Source organism: Geospiza fortis, unplaced genomic scaffold (assembly GCF_000277835.1).
Source record: "Geospiza fortis unplaced genomic scaffold, GeoFor_1.0 scaffold1200, whole genome shotgun sequence".
NCBI classification, from domain to species: domain Eukaryota; kingdom Metazoa; phylum Chordata; class Aves; order Passeriformes; family Thraupidae; genus Geospiza; species Geospiza fortis.
In genome coordinates, this window is record NW_005055144.1 from 1 (window position 1) to 11,712 (window position 11,712).

Consider the following 11,712-nt stretch of genomic DNA (forward strand, 5'->3'; position numbering starts at 1 on the left):
GAAAATCTTAAAAAACCGGGGTGACAATGGAGAAGATATGAGAAGGTAGGATGGAAAATCCACTTCTGTCCTGGGAGCATGGGTGCGTCAGCTCAAGGAGGAAAACACTAACCAAGGGAGTTCTGCTAAAGTGAAGGTAGCCTTAGCCTCCCATGACCAAGCTTCTAGGTACAACAGAAGGGAGGATGACATGTCTGATCCCCTTGAAGGGACCTCCAGAATGTATGTCCAGGGAGGGAATGATAGCCAAGGCTAGAGGGATCCTGTCTCTTGCCAGGTCAAGGCACAGGAGGATCGTGTCTATTGGACTGTGTGGATCCAATGGCCTGGTACATCAGAACCACAGAAATACAAGGCTCTGGTTTACACTGGTGTGCAGTGCACCCTAATGCCATTGGGATGTCTGGGGGCAGAGCCTGTTTCTATTGCTGGGATGACGTGGGATTGCAGCAGATGACACTGTTGGAAGCTGAGGTGAGCTTGACTGGGAAGGAGTGGCAGAAAAACCCTATTGTGACTGGCCCAGAGGCCCTGTGTATTCTAGGCATAGATTTTCTCCAGAGCGGCTATTTCAAAGACCCAAAAGGACTCAGGTGGGCTTTTGGGATAGCTGCTGTGGAGGCAAGAGGGCATTAGGCAATTGAACACCTTGCCTGGACTGTCAGACAATCCTTCTGCTATTGGACTCCAGAAGATGGAGAAACAATGAGTACCAAGTGCCACCTTGACAGTGCACCACTGGCAGTACTGAACGAATCAAGATGCCATGATCCTCATCCACAAGATTATCTGTGAGCTGGAGAACTAAGGGGTGGTCAGCAAGGCCCTCTCACCCTTCAACAGCCCCATTTGGCCTGTGCACAAGTCTGACGGAGAATGGAGATTGACAGTGGACTATCGTGGCTTGAATGAAGTGACTCCACCACTGAGCACTGCTGTGCCTGACATGCTGAAACTCCAGTACAAGCTGGAGTCCAAGGCAGTGAAGTGGTGTACAAATACTGACATTGTTAATGCATTTTTCTCCATTTCTCTGGCATCAGAGTGCAGGTCTCAGTTTGCCTTCACCTGGAGGGGCGTGCAGTACACCTGGAACCGGCTGCCCCAGGGTGGAAGAACAGTCCCGCCATCTGCCATGGACTGATCCAGACTGCACTGGATTAGGGTGAGGCTCCAGAACATCTGCAGTACATTGATGACATAATTGTGTGGGGGAACACAGCGACAGAAGTATTTTTAAAAGGAGAGAAAATCATTCAGATTGGCCTTTGATGCTGCCTTTACCATCAAGAAGAGCAAAGTCAAGGGACCTGCCCGAGAGATCCAGTTCCTGGGAGTGAAGTTGCAAGACAGATGGCATCAGATACCCACCGAGGTCATCAATAAGATCACAGCAATGTCTCTACCAACCAGAAAGAAGGAAACTCAAGTCTTCATAGGCACCTTAGCTTTCTGAAGAATGCACATCCCCTAGTGCAGCCAGATTGTGAGCCCTCTCTACCTGGTTACCCACAAGAACAATGATTTCCACTGGGGCCCTGAACAGCCACAAGCCTTTGCCCAGATCAAGCAGGAGATCACTCATGCAGTAGCCCTTGACCCAGTCAGAACAGGGCCAGATGTGAAGAACATGCTCTACTCTGCAGCCAGGAGCCATGGTCTGTCTTGGAGCCTTTGGCAGAAGGTGCCTGGTGCAACTTGTGGTTGACCACTCGGATTCTGGAGCCAAAGTTACAGAGGGTCTGAAGCCAACTACGCTCCAACAGAGAAGGAAATCTTGGCAGTCTATGAAGAAGTTCAAGCTGCCTCAGACAGAGGTTATTGGCACTTCAGTGCTGGGGTGGATGTTCAAAGGAAAGTTTCCCTCTACCCACAACACCACAAACTCCTCATGGAGTAGATGGATTGCCCTCATCACACAGCGCCTGCATTGGAAACCCGACTCGCCCTGGGATCTTGGAAGTAATTACAAACTGTCCCAAAGGTGAAAACTTTGTTCTGACTGACAAAGAGGAGCAGGAACTGATGCTTATGTTTTAGCTTTCATATTTTCTGGATTCTGTACTGCATTAGTATATAACTCTGAACTTCATATAAAGTGTTAGCAAGGTCGCTTCACAGTTTAGTTAGGAAAAAAATATTTTTCCAGTCTGAGAACCAAGGACACTGTTGCAGCTTCAGGCCCCAAAAGTGTAAAAAATGGAATAGAGGAGAGCAAACAACCAACTGCAACAAGAAGAAACATACTATGCTCTTTTCACTGACAGTTAGTTCCTGTCGCATTGTAGGGATGAACCAAAAATGGAAAGCAGCTGTATGGAGCCCAACATGACAGGTCGCAGAAGCTACTGAAGGAGAAGGTGGATCAAGCCAACTTGCTGAAATCAAAGCCATCCAGTTGTCCCTGGACATTGCAGAAAGAAAGAAGTGACCAAACCTCTACCTTTACACTTATTTGTGGATGGTAGATGTCCTAGTTTAGGGCAAATTTGGGAGAAAACCTCCAAAGGGGGCCCCACCAGAAAGCAAACCCACACGGCCCCTCCCCCCAACCAGTTTGGGAAGGATTCCTTGGAGAGAAGTGGAAAGAACCTGTTTATTTAACAGGTAAAGCACCCCCCAGCACACAAAATGAACAATACCAGATGACAATACTCTTTCACCGCTCTAAAAAAGATGACAAATTCAGAAAGTCTCTCTTGGGAGTGGCCGCTCTGTTATCAGTCCCTCCGGTGCTGGGAATAGCTGCTGCAGGCTGCAAGGTGCAACCTCTCGGTGTTTCCCAGGTCCCAGTCCAGAGGAGGCTCGAGTGGTTCCAAGAAAGAGAAATAAAAACAGTCCAGGGAAAATTCGGACTGCTTAGCTAAACTAACTAACAAGCAAAAGCAAAAGCAAGAGCAAAGCAGGAGCAAAGCAGAAGCAAGAGCAAGAGCAAAGAGAAAGCAAAGCAAAAATCAAAAGCCGCACTATGTACTGCCCCTGTCTCTGTGTCGCACCAGCTGTGGGGGAGCAGGCTGATAACAAAACAAAACTTCACTCTTCAGAGCCAGTCTTGAAGGTACAGAACATAATATCCAGCATAAACAGAACAACGACTGGGGATACAAGCATCATAACGTCACCCTAGGACAGTAGACATGCTCTGTGAGGTGGCTGCAAAGGTGGAAAAAGGCCGTCTGGCAGCACAGAGGAAGACCAATCTGGGCTGCTGAAGAATGGCGAGATATTGCCATTCTACTAGAGAAGCTATCTGTGAAAGTCTGTCATGTGGGTGCCCATGTCCCCAAGAGTAGGGCTAATGAGGAGCACCAAAACATCAAGTAGGTGGATCAGGCTGCAGAAATTGATGTGTCACAGATAGATTTGGATTGGCAACACAAGGGAGAGTTGTTCCTAGCTTGATGGGCCATGACACCTCTGGACATCAGGGCAGAGATGCCACCTATAAGTGGGCATGAGACCGAGGGGTGGATTTAACCATGGACAGTATCTCCCAGGTAATCCATGACTGTGAGACATGTGCTGTGATTAAGCAGGCCGAGCAGGTGAAGCCCCTATGGTATGGTGGGCGGTGGTCCAAATATAAGTATAGGGAGGCCTGGCAGATTGATTGCATCACACTTCCTCAAACCTGCCAAGGCAAGTGTTATGTTCTCACAATGGTAGAAGCCATCACTGTATGGTGTGAGACCTACCCTGTGCCACACGCTACTGCCTGTAACACCATCCTGCGCCTTGAAAAGCAAGTCCTTTGGAGGCATGGTATCCCTGATATCGAATGCAGGGAGCCCCCAACGTGGCGAATAATTGGCATCTGACTCCATTGATTCAGAAGGCTGAACAATTGCTTTATTAAAACTATACTATATTAAAGAGATACTATACTAAAGAGATACTAAAAAGATACGAAACAAAAACCCGTGACTGTCTCCAGACAGTCAGGACACAGCTGGAACCTAATAGGACAATTAATATAAACAACCATCACCAGAATCCACTTAAGAACTCACTCTCAGTAAACAATCTCCATAACACATTTCACATGTGCAAAAACAACAGGAGCAGAGAATAGAGATAAGAAATGTTTTTTCTTCTTCTCTCTGTGCTTCTCCAGAAAAAATCCTTGGGAAGTTGTGCCTGCTGCTTTCTGTGAAGAGAGATGTGGCCACACCCCTGATAGAATTGAGTCTGACAATGGGAGTCATTTTAAGAACAGCCTATAAACATCTGGGCTAGGGAACATGGCATTGAATGGGTGTACCATATTTCATATCATGCACCAGCTGCTGGGAAATTTGAGTGCTGCAACAGACTGCTAAAAACCACCTCGAAAGCATTGTGTGGGGGGACTTTCAAAAATTGGGAGCTGAATTTAGGTAAGGCCACGTGGTTAGTTAACACCAGAGGCTCCACTAACTGAGCTGGACCTGCCCAATCTGAACTCTTGCAAACAACAGACAGAGATAAGGTTCTGGTGGTACGCATGAAAGGTATGCTAGGAAAAACTTTTTGGATTAATTCTGCCTTGAGCATAGACAAACCCATCCATGGGGTTGTCCTTGCTCAGGAACCTGGTTGGATCTGGTGGGTGATGCAGAAGGATGGAGAGACATGATGCATAACTCAAGGGGACCTTGTTTTGGGGCAAACTGTCCATCACATTGTGCTGGGATCTAGATGTATGTATGTATATAATTAGGGCAACACATGTATGTTTATAGTTACAGGTGTAGATATGTTTGTTTCCAGTTGAAATGTATTAATTTAGGCATTAATCAAATAGTATGGGATAAAGAGTCTAATGTCTTGGGCATGGTTTTTATCCCATATCTGTAGGAAAGACATTTTTGTGCTGTTCTTGTGAGCCAGCGAAGGCTTCCTGAAGATAAGGAAAGCCTCGTATCTCTCTCGAGGAAGGTACCAAGGCTATCACCATGACAACATGAAGAAAGAGAGAAAGTTAAAAGATATGGACTTTAGTTGGCTCACAGAGTGACGTGGCTCCTTTTCACCTGAGAGTTTTGTTTCTTTTTCATGACCAATGGGTAGTGTATGTGTTTGTTAAGCAAATGTAAATATCCTGTAAAACTATAAAGGCAACATGTTGCTTTAATAAATAGCCCTATACAGCCTTCTGATCTGAGTCTTGACGCTTGCGCCATGTCGCTCTCCATAGTGACATCTTTCCTCTTAACAAGTACCAAAGTACTGGCAGGAGAGCCGAGCATGAGGAGGAAAGGTGGTCTGTGAGCACTTGCAACAGCCCCACTCCTGAGATACAGCAGGGGAAACACTGTGAGCACTGCCAGACCCACCCTAGGGAAACTTGACAAGAAAAGAGGCTTTTTCCACTCCCTTCCCATCTGTGAGCCCCTCATATCAGCCTCTCCTGTCAGCCCATAGCATAATACCAACAGAGAAAAAGTAGAAGGAGAGAGTTGAGAAAGACCTTTGTCCTCCCTGTGTAACTCAAAAATTTAGAAACCAATACCACAAACCTGCAGCCCCTGTTCTATTGCTTTTATTACACGGACAGAATATCTTTGGACTGGACTGATGTTTTTATCTGACTTTAAACTCCACACTAAAATTCTTATTTCAAAGCAGTAAGATTACATGTGCCCTTGGGTACAAAAGCCTTTGAATCCTGTTGAAATAGAAGAAAAAATAAGAAAAAGGGATTGTCATTAATACTTTTCAAACTCTGATTAATAACCTGATTTTTGTTTTGAGGCTAACATAGTGTGCCTGCCTCTGCCATTCCACCTTGCTGCTTCCAAGGTTTCCTGCTGTAGTCCATTCTGTTTCCCGAGTGGCACTGAGACCAGCTGCTTCCTGTGAGTTTGCAAAGGAAAATCACTTCTCTCTCTCTCCTGCCAGCACACCCACCATTACTGCATGGAGAGAGGTGGCTGAGCTTGTGCCACAGCGTCCCTTGCAGACGCAGGGAAATCATCGCACCTGCCCTGCCTGGCCAGGAGACAACAGGGCCCCTGCCAGCTGTCACTGTAACTACACCAAAGGGGAAAGTGCAGTGCTTGAAGACTGAGAGAAGACTGGGTTTGGGTTTCTGGTTTTTTTCTTGGTGCCGTTTGTTTGCCTTGTTATATCTATATATTTATTCTAGTAAGGAACTGTTATTTCTTTTCCCATACCTTTGCCTGAAAACCCTGTAATTTCAAAGTTATAATAATTTGGAGGGGAGGAGGTCACATTTCCCATTCCAAGGGAGGTTCTTGCCTTCCTTGGCAGACACCTGTCTTTCAAACCAAGATAATAATATGGAGGGCACATGGTGTTGGCCATCGATAGTAAGCCTTAGCTTTTGCCTGGATCCATGGTTATCATCTCACATAAGCCAACAAAGGAAACCTTGTGGTTGATGTCTACTATAGGCCACATGATCAAGGAGAGAAGGTTGACGAAGGATTCTTAATTCAACTACCGGAAGCATCCCACTCACAGGCAAAGAGTAAAGTCAAGACCCTGAAATTTAGGACAGTTAACTATCAGGTCTTTAAAGAACCAGTGGATGGCACCCTGTAGGAAACTGCCCTCAGGGATGATAGAGGAGCAGAGGGGAGCTGGCAGTTCTTGAGGAGCATTTTTCTTAGAGCAAAATAGCTCTTGATTACCATGCATAAGAAATCAGGCAAGAGAGGCAGGACACCAGCATGGATAAGTAAGGGCCTTCTCTTCTGGTTGAGCTGAAGCACAAGGAGGAAACACATAGGCAGTGAAAGAAGGGACATGCATCCTGGGAAGAATCTAGAGATGCTGCTCAGGTGTGTAGGGATGAGATGAGGAAAGCAAAGGCACAGCTGGAGCTGAATTTGGCAAGGGATGTGAAGAATCATAAGATGGGCTTCCAGAGGTGAGTTGGTCAGAAACCGAAGACTAAAGAAAGTGGCTCCCATCCCTCTCACTTCCCCTGCCGATAAAGAAGTCGGGACATCTAATGACAAGCAACATGGAGAAGGCTGTTTTACTTGGCAATTTATTTTCCCCAATTTTCACTGGCAATCACTCTTCCCACAATCTCTCGAGACCCTGAACCTCAAGGCAGGCACTGGGGGAACCAAGTCCCTCCTATCGTAAGAAACGATCTGTTTTGAGACCACCTGAGGAACCTGTACGTACAACCTGAGGAGGAACAACCCCATGCACCAGTACATGCTGGAGGCCCATCAGCTGGAGAGCAGCTTTGCTAAACACGACAATGTGCTATTGCCACAAAGGTGGCCAAGGATATCCTTAGTCCAATAGAGAGGAAAGCAGGATTTATATATGTTAGAAGACAGTTGTGTAGACCACTCAAAGTGCTCATTGTCCCAAGGAGTGCAAAGCACCACAGACCACCCTTGGGGGCATTCCCTATTTTTCTAAAAGACAGCTTAGCATACATCTGATTTTGAGCCCTCAAGCCAGTAGTGCTGAATGCACGCTTTGTATAATATTTGCTTCCAGGAGTTGTGCAGCACAGAAATGTCTGCAATGGAAATGGGGCTTGCAGCAAAAAATGTAGAGTAACTTCTGTTGTTTTTTCAAAACGTCCTGAGAAGTTAGGCCAGGCCTGCCCTGGCCAAAGCTGTCATTTGACTGGAGGGAGCAGCAGCAAAAAGGCACAGGCACCTTTGGGGTGGACTCGATGCGGTAACAAAAAACAAGAAACAGTACTTGTAACTACTACAGCCTCTTCTGCGACCTCGTAGCCCGCCTTCAGGGTCACAGCACTATACGAGGCAGATCCCTCCGCGGACTCGCCAAGGTCGGATCCCTCCGCGCCCCGAGGGCACGCAAGCTCCCTGAGCCCCGGTCAGCACCAGCTCGACGAGGGCGGACCCGCCAAGGGGGCGGAGACAAGCGAAAACGACAGACGAGACAGCGAATCGAAAAGCAGGATCGGCCGGCGGCGAGCTGTCGGTCCAATGGGAGCCGCGGGGGGCCTGTCCGAGTAGAGGGAGTGCGGGGAGGGGGGTGGGGAGCACTTCCCCGGTATTTTCAGCGACGAGGACGAGGAGGTAGCAGCGGCTTTTGCTCTGTGCGCGGTTCTTCTTCCCTTCCTCCCTCTCCTGAGCCGAGGACCCGGTGTGCGGTGCCTAGGAGTGCAGCAGAGTGGGCGGCGGCGCTGCTGCTGTGGGTGGATGCAGGGACGGGGAACGGACGGGGCTTCTCTGGGTCGTAGCGCTCTCTACTGCACCATCCCCTAAGCTTGTTCTGAGCCGCACCCCCACCCCTCCGCCTGCCGCGGGCGTATTGGGTTGCTGGTATTGTCCCGACTTGCCTCGTATCCCACCTCCACCGTGTCGTGTGCGCGCGTAGAGGACGTCCGACGGTAGCGCACTTGGTGTCAGCCGCAGACGTTTGCCGCATGATGTCCCTTTGGCACTGCAAGTCGTGCAAAGTTTGCTACCTCTTATAGGATGATAGTTTTGAAAGTTTATTTTATGTACATTCAGTCAATCTCCTCGGGGATTCCGTGTGTGTGTGTGAACCAGTGAATGTCTGAGTAATGACCGTAATGAGGGGTTTGCATAGGAAAAATGCAGGTCTCGACGTGCCTCGTAATAGCATCAAAAGTTTCACAGCTCTGCTCTCTTGAGCTTTGGTTTTGAACCCCAAACTGGACTAGGCAAGGAATAGCAGGTTTTTCTGTTTTTTCTTTTTTAAAAAACAATTGAGAAACGGGTCATCCTGCAGGCTTCGAAAGCTTCCCAGATTTGTTTCTGGGGGGAAGTGGGACCGTGATAACAGCATGTTTGCAATGGTCACGGGTACGGGTGCTGGTGCTGGGAACGAGAGTGAGCTGCTTAGACTGGGGGGGGACGATGACGACAATGCAGCCATTGCCTACACAATGTTAACTTTAAGTTAGTATCTAATATAATTTAGTTATTAAAATGGTGAAGGTTAACAATTAGGGATGCCTTCTGCTTTTAAAGGCAGAGCTTGCATGCAGTAATAGAAGACAGACTCTTCCTATGCACTTGCAGGCTTCCTGTTATTATGCGTTTGTTCAATACTTGAGCTCCCTGTCCTGTGGGAAATGAGTGGCCGCTGCTCTTCCACTTCACCAAACTCTTTGCTGATTCAGTTGTCTCCTGCCTCTGCACGAGCCATATCCAATAGAAAAACTTCTTAGGATTAAAACATACTGGAGGTTACTAATAAAAAATAGTGGCTCATCTCTTGCCTCCATCATCTTGCATGCTGAATCCCACTTCTGGAACAGGCTCTGTAAATATATTGTATTTTGGGTATAGAAATCATTGCTATCACACAAGAAAAATCAGTGTTCGGACTCGTGTTTGGGGTATCTGGTAATCTGCTTCTGTAGGAGTTCAGTGGGACAGGTTGATTTGCTTAAGCTGTTACCTTTCTCTGAAACCGGTTATGTTTCAACTGTTTACTCTTCCTCCAGTGACTCATGTTCCATGATCTTTCACCCCATGCTGGGATGCTTTTCCTAGTCATGCCTAAGGAGCCAGTTATCGGGTTGTCTGAAGCAGAAGACTCTGGTAAATCTGTAAGTATTGTGGGAGCTTTCTGTATGCTAAACTGTACCTTTAGTTAGTTCCTCATTATCTAGACTTTCTCATCTCCCCTTTCCCTCTTCATTGGACACAGTAGTCTCCTTTCGGTTTTGTGGTGCTATAATCTTTTGCCTCTAGCTTGTAATGGGGTTGAGCTTTTTTACTAAAAGCAGTAATATAAAGAAGTGCTCATCCCTGGGTATGTATTTCTGGTGCAAAATACAGTGGTTTTTTGGAGTGCAGTCTGGTGCCTATTGTCATGGTTTAGAGTAAGAGTAGTAGAACTTCTAACATGCAGAAGAGCACTTGGGGTTTTTGGCAGGTCAGGGGCAAGGAAGGACAAAGCTGTTTGAGCGGTGCTGGATGTTTTGCTTTTAGCTATGAAAGCCATGTTCAAAGACTTTGTAAACCCACGCAAAAGGCAGCCTAAAGTTTATTTTCCACCAGGATGGGTTATGTTGCCTGAAGGCACAACAGGGGCTTTAACCCGGAGACAAAGTCAGCTTCTGTGGCTGTTTTGTAGCTTGTTGCTGTCTGTCTTGAAAAAAATTGCCTAGCTCTTTTTTCCCCCTATAGCGTGCATAATTGGTCTTTGTAACTTTGCTTGGAAAGCATCGGTTGCAGGCAGTTGGACAGACATTAATTTGACATGCAATGGTTGAATTGCTAGGAATTGGCTAGCTGCTTTCTCTGGGTGATTCTCTGCTCACTCCTTTCCTTCCTTCCCTCTCCCCTATTTGTGTGTTCTTTTTTTCTTTTTTTTTTTTTACTTATTTATGAGTTTGTACTTCCTTCTCCAGCTTCTTGGGCATGTAATGATTGTTGGCGAGATGTGTGTTGCTCACCTGGGCCTGACCAATGGATTCCGGATGGTTGTGGATGAAGGGCCCGAGGGTGGGCAGTCTGTCTATCGCATACATCTACCCATTCTGGGTGGCCGTCAGTTGGGCTGGCCACCTGGCTAAGATTTTGGCACTACAAGAGTTGCTGCACGTGTACAAATTGCCACTGAATGGATTTCGTCTCTTGCCCGTCAATCTAGCCGCTGTCGATGTTTAATTCTTTGTGCCATGTGTCTGTGGAAGGTAATAAAAGCTTTGAGCAGCAGTTGCACAATAAAGATTTGTCATGGGGATATCACCTCCGACTTGCCTGTCTTACTGAGGGGAAGTAGTTCTGCAAGTTCAAAAGGTGTCTCCCTGGAATGCAAGTATGTGGAATGTTTCAGCCTGTTAACAGCGTTCCATTGATAGTGGTTTGCCTGTTCATTTGAAGTGCATGTGTCCCTGGAGGCACTTAGCAGTCTCCTGGTCTGGTAGGTAGCAGTCTTAGCTTTTTGGCGGTTTTGGCAGTACGTTTTATCTTTCATTCTACGTTGCCAAAAATTTCCTTCAAACTGGAGAGAGCCAAGGGTTATGAAACTGTGTTTCACTGGAGAATCATAGGATCCTAGAGCAGCCCAGGTTTGAAGGGACCTCAGAAGATCATCTGGTTCAGCCTTTTGTTGAAAACGAATCCTAGATGAGATTATCTAGCACTCCTTCCAATAGTATCTTGAAAACCTTCAGCGATGGGGACTGGTGCAACCTCTGCCCATTGTTCCTTATCTTCTCCATGTGGCTCTGTGTGAAGAGAGTCTCCATCCTCTGTAGCTTCCCTTTAAGTACTGGAATACTCTGCTGAGGCTCCCCCTGAGCCTAGGCATGTTCCTAACATTTTGCAAATAATTCCTTTGTCTTTGCTAGTCTTCATGTCGCCTCTCACTGCTTTTAGATGTTCCTCCACAGCTTTCCAATTGTGCCAGTTTTCCCAAGTGCAGTTATCTGAAAACTTAGGACTTGGACTTATTCCCTGCTTCTGTAAGTAGTCAGTGCTATTGCTTGCCATCCTGCCAACTAAACCAACTTGCTGAGAATGAGTGTTTTAGGTCGTTTAAAGAATCGCCAGCAAAGGTATTGACAAAAGCAGGTTTAATATAAAAGTGAAAGTGTCACAAAGTTCTTTGTCAAGGTTTACTCTACTACTTACCAGATGGTTAAAGCACTCAGAGAAAAAGCAAACTAAAATCTAAAATCAATCAATCTAAAACTAAAATCAACTAAAAAATTGTCTATGTTGAGGCTTGGTGGGGGGATGGAAGGGTGTGGATAAAAAGGAATAAGGAAGACCCTCCGGTTGA

General features: G+C 46.7%; 1 long non-coding RNA gene across 1 annotated transcript; it reads left to right on the forward strand.

Annotated features, from left to right (window-relative positions):
* The first annotated feature begins 7,983 nt into the window (after positions 1–7,983).
* On the forward strand, positions 7,984–10,673 carry LOC102040300. Its single transcript, XR_265528.1, has 3 exons — positions 7,984–8,021; positions 9,422–9,526; positions 10,334–10,673. It is a non-coding gene; the product is annotated as an uncharacterized LOC102040300 (long non-coding RNA).
* The last annotated feature ends 1,039 nt before the right edge of the window (positions 10,674–11,712 follow it).